Here is a 14,966-nt window from a genome sequence, read left to right on the forward strand (position 1 = left end):
AAATATTTCACATAGTGCAATAGATGAAATGGGTTGATTCTGGCTTTGTAGTAACCATACCAAAAAACAAACGCAAATGAGTGAGGAGCTTTCTGTTGATTTCCTCAGAAATATTTCACATAGTGTCATAGGTGAAATGCTATGATTCTGGCTTTGTAGTAACCATACCAACAATCTGATGCAAGGGAGGGAGGAGCTTTCTGCAGCTTCTCTCTGAACTACATCACATTGGGTAATAGATGAAATGCAATGATTCTGGCTTTGTAGTAACCATAGCAACAAACAAATGCAAATGACACAATAGCTTTCTGTAGCTTTTCTCAGAAATACTTCACATAGGGTAATAGATAAAATGTGATGATTCTGGCTTTGTAGTAACCACACCAGCAACCAAACGCAAATGAGGGATGAGCTTACTGTAGCTTATCTCAGAAATACATCACATCAGGTAATGCATGAAATGTAATGACTGTGTCTGTGTACGAATCATAACAACAACCATATGCAAGTGAGGGAGGAGCTCTCTCAGCTTCTCTCTGAAATACATTACATAGGATAATAGATGAATTACGATGATTCTGGCTTTGTAGTAACCATACCAACAAACATACGCAAATGATTGAGGAGCTTTCTGTAGCTTCCCTCAGAAATACTTCACATCAGGTGATGGATTGCTACAGAAGAATGCTGAAGATTAGATGGGTAGATCACATAACTAATGAGGAGGTATTGAATAGGATTGGAGAGAAGAGAAGTTTGTGGCACAACTTGACTAGAAGAAGGGATCGGTTGGTAGGACAAGTTTTGAGGCATCAAGGGATCACAAATTTAGCATTGGAGGCAGCGTGGAGGGTAAAACTCGTAGAGGGAGACTGTGAGATGAGTACACTAAGCAGATTCAGAAGGATGTAGGTTGCATAGGTACTGGGAGATGAAGCAGCTTGCACAGGATAGAGTAGCATGGAGAGCTACATCAAACCAGACTCAGGACTGAAGACAACAACAACAACAGGTGATGGATTAAATATAATGATTGTGACGGTGTACCAATCATACCAACAAACAGATGCAAGTGAGAGAGGAGCTTTCTGTAGCTTCTATCCGAAATACACCACATAGGGTAAGAAATGAAATACGATGAATTTGGCTTTGTAATAACCATCCCAACAAACTAACGCAAATGAGGGAGAAGCTTTCTGTAGCTATTCTTAGAAATACTTCACACAGAGTAATAGATGAAGTGTGAGTATTCCGGCTTTGTAGTAACAATACTAACAAACAAACACAAATGATGGTGCAATTTTCTGTAGCTTCCCTCAGAAATACTTCACATCAGGTAACGGATGAAATGTAATGATTGTGTCTGTGTACTAATCATACCATCAAACTGATGCAGGTGAGGGAAGAGCTTTCTGCAGCTTCTCTGTGAAACTCATCACATAGGGTAATGGGTCAAATGCAAATATTCTTACTTTATAGTAACCATACCAACAAACAAATGCAAATCAGGAAGGAGCTTTCTGTAGCTTCCCTCAGAAATACTTCACATCATGAAATGGATGAAATGTAATGATTGTGTCTGTGTACTAATCATTCCAACATACAGATGCAAGTCAGGGAGGAGCTTTCTGCAGCTTGTCTCTGAAATACATCACATAGGGTAATTGATGTAATGCAATGTATATGGCTTTGTAGTATCCATACCAACAAACAAACACAAATGAGGGAGGATCTTTCTGTAGCTATTCTCAGAAATACTTCACACAGTGCAAAAGATGAAATGTGATGATTCTTGCTTTGTAGTAACCATATCAACAAACAGATGCAAGTGAGGGAGGAGCTTTCGGCACCTCCTCTCTGAAATACATCACATAGGATAAAAAATGAATTGCAATGATTCTGGCTCTTTAGTAACCATACCAACAAACATACGCTAATGAGGGAGGAGTTTTCTGTAGCTATTCTCAGAAATACTTAACATATAGTAATAAATGAAATGCGATGATTCTGGCTTTGTAGTAACCATACTAACAAACAAATGCAAAAGAGTTAGGAGCTTTCCAAAGCTTCCATCAGAAATGATTCACATAGGGTAATAGATGAAATGTGATGATTCTGGCTTTGTAATATCCATACCAACAACCAAACACAACTGAGAGGGGAGCTTTCTGCAGCTTCTCTCAGAAATTTTTCCCGTCAGGTAATGGATGGAGTGTAATGATTGTCTCTGTGTACTAATCTTAACAACAAACAGATGCCAGTGTGGGAAGAGCTTTCTGCAGGTTCCCTCAGAAATACTTCACATCCGGTAATGGATGAAATGTAATGATTGTGTCTGTGTTCTAATCATACCATAAACAGCTGCAAATGAGTGATGAGCTTTCTGCAGCTTTTCTACAAAATACATCACATAGGGTAATAAATGAAATGCGATGATTCTGGCTTTGTAGTGACCATACCAACAAACAAACGAAAATGACGGAGGTGCTTTCGTACCTTCCCTCAGAAATATTTCACATCAGGTAATGGATGAAATCCAGTGATTGTGTCTGTGTACTATTCATAACAACAAACACTTTCAAGTCAGGGACGAACTTTCTGCAGCCTCTCTCTGAGATATATTTCATAGGGTAATGGATGAAATGCAAAGATTCTCGCTTTGTCGTAACCATACCAACAAACAAAGGAAAATGAGGGAGGAGCTTTCTGTAGCTTCCCTCAGAAATACTTCACATCATGTAATAAATGACATGTAATGATTGTGACTCTATACTAATCATTCCAACAAACAAATGCATATGAGGCATGATTTTTTTGCAGCTTCTCCCTGAAATACATCTCATAGGGTAATAGATGAAATGTGATGATTCTGGCTTTGTAGTAACCATACAAACAAACAAACGCAACTGAGGGAGGATCCTTCCGTAGCTTCCCTCGGAAATACTTCGCATCAGCTAATGGATGAAATGTAATGATTGTGTCTGTCCATTCCAACAAACAGATGCAAGTGAGGGAGGGGCTTTTTGCAGCTTCTTTCTGAAATTCATCACATAAAGTAATATATGAAATGCGATGATTATGGCTTTGTAGTTACCATACATACAAACAAACGCAAATGAGTGAGGAGCTTTCTGTAGCTTCACTCAGAAATACTTCACATCATGTAATGGGTGAAATGTAATGATTGTGTCTGTGTACTAATCATACCAACAAACAGATGCAAGTGAGGGAGGAGTTTTCTGAAGCTTCTCTCTGAAATACATCACATAGGGTAATGGATGAAATGCATTGATTCTGGCTTTGTATTAACTTTGCCAATAAACAAATGCGAATGAGGGAGGAGCTTTCTAAAGCTTCCCTCAGAAATACTTCACATCAGTAACGGATGAAATGTAATTATTGTGTCTGTGTACTAATCATACCAACAAATAGATGCAAGTGAGGGAGGAGTTTTCAGCAGCTTCTCTCTGAAATACTTCAAATACGGTAATAGATGAAATGCGATGATTCTGGCTTTGTAGTAACCATACCAACAAACAAACGCAAATTAGGGAGGAGCTTTCTGTAGCTCCCTCACAAATATTTCACATCAGGTAATGGATGAAATGTATTGATTGTGTCTGTGTACTAAGCATACCAACAAACAGATGCAAGTGAGGGAGGAGCTTTTTGCAGCTTCTCTCAGAAACGCATCACATAGGACAATAGGTGAAATGCGATGATCCTGACTTTGTAGTAACCACACCAACAATCAAACGCAAGTGAGGGAGAAGCTTTCTGTAGCTTCCCCCAGAAATACTTCATATCAGGTACTGGATGAAATGCAATCATTGTGTCTGTGTACTAATCATAACAACAAACAGATGCATGTGAGGGAGAAGGTTTCTGCAGCTTCTCTCAGAAATACTTCATATAAGGTTTGTTTGCTAATCATATCATCAATCAGAAGAATGTGAGGGAGGAGCTTTCTGCATTTTCTCTCTGAAATACAACACATACGGTTATAGATGAAATGCGATGATTCTGGCTTTCAAGTAACCGTACCAACAAACAAACGCAAGTGAGGGAGGAGCTTTTTGTAGCTTTTCTCAGAAATTTTTCACATAGGGTGATAGATGAAATGCCATGATTCTGATTTTGTAGGAACCATACCAACCAACAAACCAAATGAGGGAGGAGTTTTCTGTAGCTTCCCTCAGAAATATATCACATCAGGTAATGGATGAAATGTAATGATTGTAGTAACCATACGTAGGGTAATGGATGAAATGCAATGATTTTGGCTTTGTAGTAACCATTCCAACAAACAAACTCCATAAAAGAAATGTAATGATTGTGTCTGTGTACTAATCATACCAACAAAGTGATGCCATTGAGGGAGGAACTTTCTGCCACTTTCCTCAGACATACTTCACATCAGGTAACGGATCAAATGGAATGATTGTGTCTGTGTACTAATCATACCACATAGTGTATGCTGCTGTGGTGTGTGCCTCGCCCTTGCCTTTGGCTGTAATTGGCACATCGCCCGAAGGGCTCAGTCCCTCTGGAGGCCTTGCGCCACCACTTTTATTCCATCTTAGCCACGTATCACGGCTCTGGCATTGTCTACACTGATGGTTCGATGGTTGCTGTTCGTGTCGGTTATGCCCTAACTCTAGGGGACCATTGTGAACAACTTTCATTGCCGGCTGGCTGCAGCTTTTACACTACTGACGTGGTCACCATCTTTCGAGCTCTAGAGTATCTCCGCTCCTGCTCAGGTGAGTCCTTCATTATCTGTGGCGATTACCCGAGCGGTTTACCAGCTCTCGACCAGTGTTTCCCTCGTTCTCGTCTGGTGAGGGCTATCCAGTTGTCCCTGCATAATCTTGCCCGTTGCGGCAGATCTGTTGTCTTTGTTTGGAACCCAGGCCATGTTGGGATACCTTGCACTGAAACTGTTGACTGCCTGGCGAAAGAGACCACCAGTAAAGCATCTCTGGAGATTAGCCTCCCGGCGACTGATTTGCGGGCACTATTCCGGCACAAAGTTTTAGATTTATGGGACAGTGATTGGCGCAACCTGCCCATGCCAAACAATCTCCGTCATAACAAGGAGACGTTGACTGTGTGGTGGTCACCCATGCCATCCACCGCAGGGATTCAGTCGTCCTTTGTTGTCTCCACATTGGCCACACCTGACTGATGCACAGTTATTTCCTGTGTCGTGAGGATCCACCTCTTTGTCGTTGTGGGGCGTACTTGACAGTGGTCCATATTCTGTTGGAGTGCACCCTTTTAACTGTGCTCAGGCAGACTTTTGTGCTGGCTGAAATGCTCTCTGCGCTTTTAACTGATGACTGTTCCATAGCGGACTTAGTTTTGCGTTTTATTCGGGCAGGGGGATTTTATCGCTTAATGTAAATGTGTGTGTTTTTGTGTTGATTCTGGCCTATGGGCTACGATTTTAGTCTGCTTTTTTTAATGTGTTTCTCGGTGGTTGGCTTTTCCTTTTATGTTTCTATGGTCGGCCACACACCGTCCCACTCCGTGCGATTTTAGTTCGTCTTGTCTGGTCTTTGTCTCAGTTTCTCTCGTTCTGTGTCATCTGTCCTCTCGTTTGTTGATTGTTCTTATTCTCTGTGGGTGTTTTTAGTATTAGAAAAAGGGACCGATTACCGTAGCAGTCTAGTCTCTTTAACCCCCACAAACCAACCAATCCTAAGATGTCTACCTCAGTCGGAGATGAAATGTCAGAAATAATTTTATTCATCGACCGTGCCGTCCTCCCACAAGCCAGTCCAGAAGTTTTGACTAATGTGAACAGTCGCTGTGAAAGCCTATGTTGTGTAAATGTGTGCTTGTCTCCTGAAGTGTACCTGGTGAAAGGAGGAGTAGGAGGTGGGGTAAAGCTCGTGGTGTGAGTAGCTTCGGAGTATTTTCTATCCTTCACGTAACATGTGTTTTCATTCTTGATAAAACACTGAATATTAGTCATCGACAAAGTTTTTTGTTGTAGCTCGTGTATTTAGAGGAAACAGCACTATCCTGGCGTACATGTTTCCTTGGGATTGAACTAGAATGTCATGAATTTCAGACACAGTCTCCAACTGTTTTCACTATTTAACTTAAGTTATTATAGGACCTGTCTGAGGAAATGTGTGTCAAGTAACGTACTTCAAAAGGCCTTTCTGCTGTGCTCTAAGTCCTCATGTTCATATACAGGATTGAAGCAGTTGAGAGTTGAGTGTTGAATCACGGTTCTGCACTATCCCCGATGACCACTGTCAGCACGTGTGGCGGCAGCTTGGGGGACATTCCATTCTTCCAGTGTTTTGGAAAGGCACAGTATGGCCAGCAAATGGTTATGACTGTAGGTTGCAGTTGATAGTGATTGAGGGAACTGTGACAGAACAACAACCTTTCAGATGTCGTTAATCCTCGTGTTACATCTTGTATGACAGTATCGTGATGTTATTTCCAACACAACAGTGCTCATCCACACAGTGGCATGTGTATGTATCAATTGTGTGCATGGTATTAGCTGCTCCCATAGTCAGCAAAATCCTTAGATATGATCCCTGCAGAGTATATGTGGCACGAGCTTGGACATAAACTCTGCCCCAGTGTCAGTATCCACAATATTGTGGACCATTACAACAGTTTGAGGCCAGCTTGCCCGAGGAAGGAATCTACTGGCCTTATGACACCCTTCCTACCAAACAAGTGTATGCAAGAAGGGCAATTGGGTGCATGTCATATTGATAAGTGAGCTCATACTGCCAAGTTCTTTGTAAATCTGACTCAATTTTGTAATCACTAAAGTAACATCACATACCGTCTGAACCCATGGCATTTCTTTTCTTTTTGTGAATTTCAATTTCTTAGCCGGGCAGTGTTTATGAACATCTTGGGCTGAAAGAAAATTAGCATGATATAGAGACGTAAAACTATTAGAGATGTAATTAAATGTAAAAGTGTCACTAAAAACACATTTAAAGTGAAAAGCCTGAAAAAACACCAAGTTCTGTGTCCAGAAAATCTGTATCACAATGGGTTAACAGTGAGCAGCAACTGCAACCAAATGGGAAAAATATCTTCTTCCGGCCCAGGATGTTGTAGCAGATTTTCTGCAAATTCACATTCCTAATGCTTCTGTATATTTTTTCCTGTTTCTACAAAGTCCATTCCTGGCAACTGTAATTTAAAATGATCCAAGTCACTGTCCTTCTTCTTTGTATACTAAGGTGTCTGTCTGTAAATAATTTACTCTTATTTCTGAAGGCTTGGGCATTCCAATTCTTCTCTTAATATCCACTACCTTTAGCCCTCAACTATGTTGGCACGGATCTTGAACCTGCATGAATTTTGAGTAGCCCTATCCATGGGAAAAATGGATATAAAGAACTGAAAGTGAAGTTGTCAAAACGATCCAATGGTAAAGAATTGATATGTTTGTAAACACAGATACAGGTTATTTGAAGTATGAAATAGCAAAACGCCTGGATAGGGGAAAAAGCTAGTGGCGTTTTTAATGAAAATACATAAAATTAAAGAATCTGTAGCTACAAATAAGTCAGTTCTTTACTGTTGCACCCTTTTGACAGTGTCACCTTCAGTCTTTTATATCTGTTTTCCTTGCTAATAAGCTACAGGATATTTATGAACATTCATGTCAATGAAGTCGTTTGCTTAATAAGCTTATCAGTGACAATAGTTACAGTAATTTGTGAATGAATTCAAGAATGTCTGTGGGTAATGGAATTAAACTGTTAACATTAGTAAGATTTTGGAAAGTTTCATCATCATAATACTATTTACTACTTTTTACTGATTTTTCTCATTTCTGGTCCCGGTTTGTTTTGTTTAGTTTTATAAAACTTCCACTGTCCCGATGTTTTTTTCTTCCAGTATAATGAAATGATGCTTATATGAAACTGAGTTGATCCACAAAAAGCACTTGCAGTACCTTGCAGGCCTGCATACAATAAAAAGTATTTAATATTGCATTTTTTGTAATCAGTTCAGCATGCAACTCTGTATACATAACCTGTCAGTAGCTGCCCACAGAGTAATTTTAAATTTTCCTGTAATTAAATAACATAAAACATGATAAATAGATGTAAAAACTTTTTATAATATGGAAAAATGCCTGTACACCATTATTATTTGCAGTATGTAGATAGTCACAGGATATGTGATGCATTCCCTTATGGATCTGAGTTACTGGGTACACATTTCTTTTCATACTATTCGGGCCCACATAGTTAAATGTACAGTTCAGTTTATCATGTTTTATAGATAATTTCACTTCAAAATTTCTCTGAGGGTTGATATGCTTTTATAAATATGTAATGTTGGATCATTGGCTGTTGTCAGCTTAGCATATAATTTTAATGGTCTTTTATCCATTCTGGATTTTTCTGAACTCAACAGCTGTGAACAAATGTTGATTAAGAATGCAACCAACCATGAGTACTTCTAAAAGTATTAATTTAAATGCCATTACCAGTCTCAAGCTATTATGGCTGTCTACAGATTTTTATTTTATTTACTTACTTTTTTTAAGTAATTGCAACAATGTCTAATATACATGTATTTGATAAAATATAAAATGAAATACTTACATACCCTTGATTTGTTTTGTCAGTATCATTTAGGCTTTCTTTGGTCCTTAAGCATTTTCAGCATGACACACGAAGAGTTAAAAATGGTAGACAATGCACTTATTCTAAACAATCCACTGTGTTGTGCACACACTTCACAGTATTTTTCATCAGTTGCAGCCTTTGACAAGTACTTCACATGTAATGATTTTGCTTACAGTGAAAAGTCTATCCACTGACCAAAGATATCACTCATTTCTCAACAAGGAAACATCTCATGTACTGTATGTTAAGTAAAGAATGTGTGGACGATGCAAATCTAAATAACAGAAAAATGCTTTGTCCAGAAAAGTGCACTTCCTACAAGTGAGGTACTCTAATTGTAGGAGAAATTAACAAGAAGATTTATCAGGCTACTCTCGAGAAGCAATGGCATGTGTTTTGGTCCCTGACAATATTCTTCAATGGATGTTAAGTTGGGCAGCTAGTGGAATAAGGATACCCTTGTTCAGAGTCCTAACACAGACCAATCATGTTTAATTTGTGTGAAAAGTGCAATGAACATTTTCAAGATTGTTTGTTAGCCAGCTGTAGTTGCTCATTTAGAATTTGCTGAGATGAATTGAAGGTGTGAATGCATATTTCTAGTTATTTTAACATACCCATTTTCCTCCATAAGTTAGTTGTATATTTTGTTTGTAGATTATCTTTAGTGTTTGAAATGCTGTATCTATATTGAGCCATGTGAGTGGCAGTTGCAGGTTTACTTAAATGTTTTTAGTCTAAAAGCATCCTTGTATTTATGATATCTTGAAGTTGCTGCCAGTCAGGCCAAGATAAAATCTGATGCAATTGTTACAATCAGTACTGTGTATTCCTCAGTTTTTAGAGCCCCAGCCCAATGGTTTTGGTTTTATGTACTATGTTATGTTGCTGCTTTTAGTGTGTATCTATGGGCTTACTTTATTCAACCATAGAATGTTTATGAAATATTACATATGTCATGTTAATTGAAAGAGGAAACAGTTTTTTAATTAACTAATCCATACATACAGCAATAACATCTTTTACAGTTGTAGATGATGATGATCTGCTGTTAATTTTGAAGTGTTTTGTACAATTTTTTATACACATTGCCAAACAAGTTTACAATTTACGTAAAAAAAAAATACAGTTTGTGTTGCATAACTACACACTGGGTGAGCGAATATTTGTAGTTTGGGCACTGCCTTTCAGCTGTCTTAAGTACCTTGACAATACTTTTAGCATCCCCTTGTATTCTTTGTGTTCTCTCTTTAGCCCATTTGAAAAAGCAGAGTCATTAGCTGACAACAATGTTAAGGTGACAAAATTGGATCAAGTATGGAAATTATCCATCACAGACACTGCATGCAGAATTTCACATTATTTCTAATTAAATAATAATAATTTTTTCAATGCCTGCTTGATGTTACATAAATAATCATGGACTTTTTAGTATTAACTATTCGAGAGGTATGCTTCATTTTTTTTAATATCAGGGTTTTAATGCATTCAAAAAATTTATGGTGCAGTTTTATTCCTTTGTCGAAAATACTGGCTGCTGTTTTGTTTATCTTGAAACATGAGTCGGACAAAACTGACATTTACTCAGATCATGTGAATACTGCTGTTTGTGAGATAACTGCTTTGTTCTGTATAAGCCAAAAATATTGTTATTCAGTCTGATATTATGTAATTGCCCAAACTATGAGGTTTGTGGTGGGATTATTTGGGACAGAGGTGCTACATATTAGTATGTTGTGCAAACAATAATGTAAAATGAATGACTTACAGGGGATGATGAGAAGTTTGCACTATGTGCAGATTTAGACTGCTCAGCTATAACTGAAGTTGTATTTACCAAATGTTGAAAATTGATCTTCTACCTTAGACTTATAATTACCTTTGATGTTTACATTCTGTATGTAGCAAACATCACTAGAGAAATCTGCCATTGCGCTGCTTGTAAAAGTTGTAACTGTTTGATAGTAATTTGTCATGTTGACATAATGATTATTCCTTAATCTAGAATGTTTCTAGTTACGTAAGTACTTTTATTCATGTTATATAGTAACCTGTTTATTCATTATGTATGTAAAAGTTTATTGTTTGCTAGGAAACTTAAGTTTGGGTCAACACAATTCCCAACAGACAGTTATAATTTATGATAATAATTAAATCAGTTTATGCACAATTATCTTAAAATATTCAAAATTAAATATAAACTTAGTAACAATCAGTTTAATGCTTAAAGACATTCTTTCCTTTCTTACTGTACACTGATTTCTGCAGGCATTTTTAAGTGTAAAGTTGCCTTGCTGGTACCTGGTACTTAATGCTGTAAATGTTAGCTGTGTTAGCTTCAGTTTTGCTTGGTTACTTTATATTTGTATGGATCATATGGGACAAGTCAAAACAATACTACATTTGTGTAAAACAAATGAGCTCTGTATTCGCATGTTTTCCAAGAGAAAATTGGTCCTACACAGACCCATCCTCACTCCACCCATGAACAACAGTTCTCAAATTTTATATGGATATGAATCTGTATGTGCATCAAAGCCTTTCTTATGCAGCACAAGACATGGGTAGCCGACATATGTTTGCGGCACTGTGAACTGTAACTTGACAGCTTACCACTACCTTATCCAACACTGCCTCTAAAGTAGTGGCAATAAAGGCTGTGCATATGTGGCATGGACTTCTTTGTGAGAACATCCATCAGGGGTTTCAGAGTATTTAATTCTACAGCATCGAATGTGTCACGAAGTGCTCTTTGACCCAGTTAAGTTATAACATTATATAAATAACACACAGCAGAGTGAACAGTATTAATGGCGATGATAACGATGTCGATGACATGAACAACAATTATAATAGTCTATTCACTGGACAGTAAATTTGTAATTATTTATTTATTCTGTTAGATGAGTTGATTGTTAATCAGTACAATAATGACTGCATTACCACCTGAAGCAAGACTGCTTAATACAAATTTCTGCTTTATTCAATCAATCTTTGGTGTGCACATATGTTGCTGCAACAATTAAGTAAAATTAAATGATATGATTGAATTATTCATTTGATGGAATTCTGTATTCATTTGGATGTTAAGTACACCAGTGTATAATTTCTTTAATGCCTCATCTGAATCCTTGTCACTATAGCCATTTTTATCTCGAATTTATGTATAGCAATGCCTAACACTTGTTTGTAATTTAGTTTTCAAAGCTATAATTGTAAAAAAAAAATGTTGTTTGTGTTTAATATGTTGTTTAAGTTTAGTTCGTTGTTTCACTGTTAGTATGTTCTGAACATTAAAGAATATTACTAACTATCCTGAAATAGATTATTAAAGTTATCCCCTACTGTCACTCGCAGTGTTTTGTAAGTCACTGTAATATGTTGATGCTGATTTACACTTTTATGGCCACTTACCATTATTTTGTTACTGATCTCTTATAAAAGCAAATTCTTGATTTGTATACTTCATCTATTTTTATATCTTTATTGCCTGTTGCGGAAAGTGGATGTTAACAATGTTGTTGAATTATAGTGTAAGCGGCTATGCCTTCATCCAGAAAGAAATAAAAACATGATTGACATGTATAGGAATTTTAATTCATCTCCCTAAGGATATCTCACATATAACTTATTTCATCTCTGGCAGTGTTTATTAATTTGATGTGGTAGTCAGGAAGCAACCTCAAGATGTAAAACAAACTCTTGCAACGTTTTTGTCCATAAAATTTGGAATTGGGAAGAAAGATAATGGTGGCAAGTGCTGTTATCAAATACTCAACACTGAAATGGTTGTATTTGAGTGGTTATACACTACATTAGAACAGAATTTTCCAGTAATCAAAATTTCTTTTGAGACAGCATTATGGGATAATTTTCTCCTATTCCCACATGAGGGTGCACAAATAGCTTGAACATTCGGGAGCTTCTTCCATACTCAGTTAAGAGAGTTAGCTCTGCCAGTAACACTGTGACAGTTTTTTACATACAGATGATGACAGTGTGCGGTCCAACAAGCAGGTCCTGTCAATAACAGAGCAGCTGTTGAAAGCTTGATTTCTCCCTAAAACCTTAAGGGGCAAGTAAATCTGAAAAACATATCTAAAAATTTCATAATCTTGTTCTGATTGTGTAGAAACAATTGTTACTCCTAAGTAACACTCGGACGCAATAAAGAAGCCTTGTTGTGGTAAATAAATTTACAGTCATATTTAGGGTACGCTAATTATCACATTCGTTTAGGGAGTGACTCTTTATCATGTTAGGGCACCATTTTCAAAATTTTAAGTGGTATGTAAAATCTTGTGGCTTTTGCAAACTGAAAAAGAAGAACTTGCAGTTTATTCCATGCCATCGACAGGAAAACTGTGAAGGCCTAATGATGTAAACAGAAAGGTATACTACAGTTTAACCTACTATTCTTAATGCTGCTTTCACAGTGCTCTCCCAGAAAGTGGATGATCAGAAGTGCATGGAATACTGTCTCATCTGTTCCCAAACACAAATATTAGGGTATGAGATTGATAACCATTTACCATTCATTCTTCCACAGTGAGAAATATTTATTGGATTTTTCAGATTGGTGCAACAGGTAAATCAAATATACTGGTGCCCGTTGCCATTTATTGCTTCAAAATACCTATAGAAACAACTGTGGGAGCTCTCACACAGAATCTTTGGTTTGTCATCTCTCTGTACTTATGTCTGGTTTAGGCAGTGCACGATCCACATCTCCATTCAGCAAACTGTAGTAGTATTCACGGAAATCCGTAGGAAACCCACCGTTCCATAGTAACACTCTTGTCTCTCATTTGCTGTGAATAGATCTTTAAATTTGCTGCTGCACTTTGTACTTTCGCGATGCAGTGGAGCTGCTGTGCACTTCCAATACTTCTTGCCATGTAATTTTATTTCTGTTTGCAGATGATTGAGGACCGTAAGAAAGCACATATCTACTCAGACTCACGATAAAGTAATGTAACCACTCTTAACAAACTCCTCTAATGAGACGAGTGTTCAACGGAAACAATGGTATTGTCAGGAATGCCCGTAGGGAAGTGTTTTCTGTAAACATAATGATTTGGCAGGCAGGGTGGGGAATAATCTGCGGTTGTTTGAAGATGATGCTGTGATACAAGATGATTTAGATAGTTGTGAGAGAGAGAGAGAGAGAGAGAGAGAGAGAGAGAGAGAGAGAGAGAGAGAGAGAGAGAGAGAGGATGTGTTAACAGTATGTTCAAATGACATATAAGTTGTACATAGATGCTTTGGGAACTCGTATGGGAATCCCTGGAGAGAAAGCAATATTCTTTTTGAGGAACACTGTATAGAGGAATTTAGAGAACTGGCATCTGAAGCCGCTTGCAGAATGATTCTACTGCCAGAAGCAAACATTTTGCATATGAATTATAAAGATAAGCTATAAGATACTGGGGCTTACACAGACGCATATAGATATTCATTTCTCCCTCACTCTTTATGCGAGTGGAAGAGGAAAGGGAATGACTAGTAGTGGTACAGGGTACACGCACACTACAGCTGCTGGTGGAATATGTATGTAGGTGTGGCCAGGCTCATAACAGGAGCTCTCATTCAATCTTGCTGTGACAGAAAAGTTTCTGGATCATTGTCGCCAGTGTCCATTTTCTCCTCGAGTTCAAAGACACTGCCAAGCCATGACTTCAACCCACAGGTGGACCTCCACAGCAGGGTGGAAGCAAAAACACTGCTGTGCCTTGCTGATCTTAATGAGTTAACTCCACTCTTCACAAATCTATACATACACGACAAAGGGCACACACGGTTGGTTGGCCCACACTTACTGATTACTTGAAATATGTTTTTAACAATTATGAATGTCGTTCCTTGGCGTGAGAGATAATACATGCATTTCAAGTTCTTTTTAAGATTGATCACACTTTTAACACTTCCAGTTAAGGGTAATAGTATGTAATTAATTCGTAAGGACATAGTTTATAACGATGTTTTGGTGGAAATAGTTTAACTGTTCTTTACCATAGGGAGTCACATGCTGATGCTGGGTTCTGTACTGCACTACGTTACTTCAAATCTGCTTTGTGACAAATATTAAATGGTGTCTCTGTACAGGTTGACTTGTCATTTTCCTGCTAAGACTCTTTACTTTTGACTATTTTGGAGACTATGTCATTTTTGTGACACAACATCACATTGCAGCTTAAAATATTTGTAGCACCAACATTTACAACTCAATTTTTGGACAGACACTGTGTACATATATTATTTTTGAGATGATATTGTCCCTTCTTTTATACCTCCATACAAAAATAGTTTAGGTAATTTCCTCTACATATCCAC

This window comes from Schistocerca gregaria, chromosome 8 (genome assembly GCF_023897955.1).
Source record: "Schistocerca gregaria isolate iqSchGreg1 chromosome 8, iqSchGreg1.2, whole genome shotgun sequence".
Classification (NCBI taxonomy): Eukaryota; Metazoa; Arthropoda; class Insecta; order Orthoptera; family Acrididae; genus Schistocerca; species Schistocerca gregaria.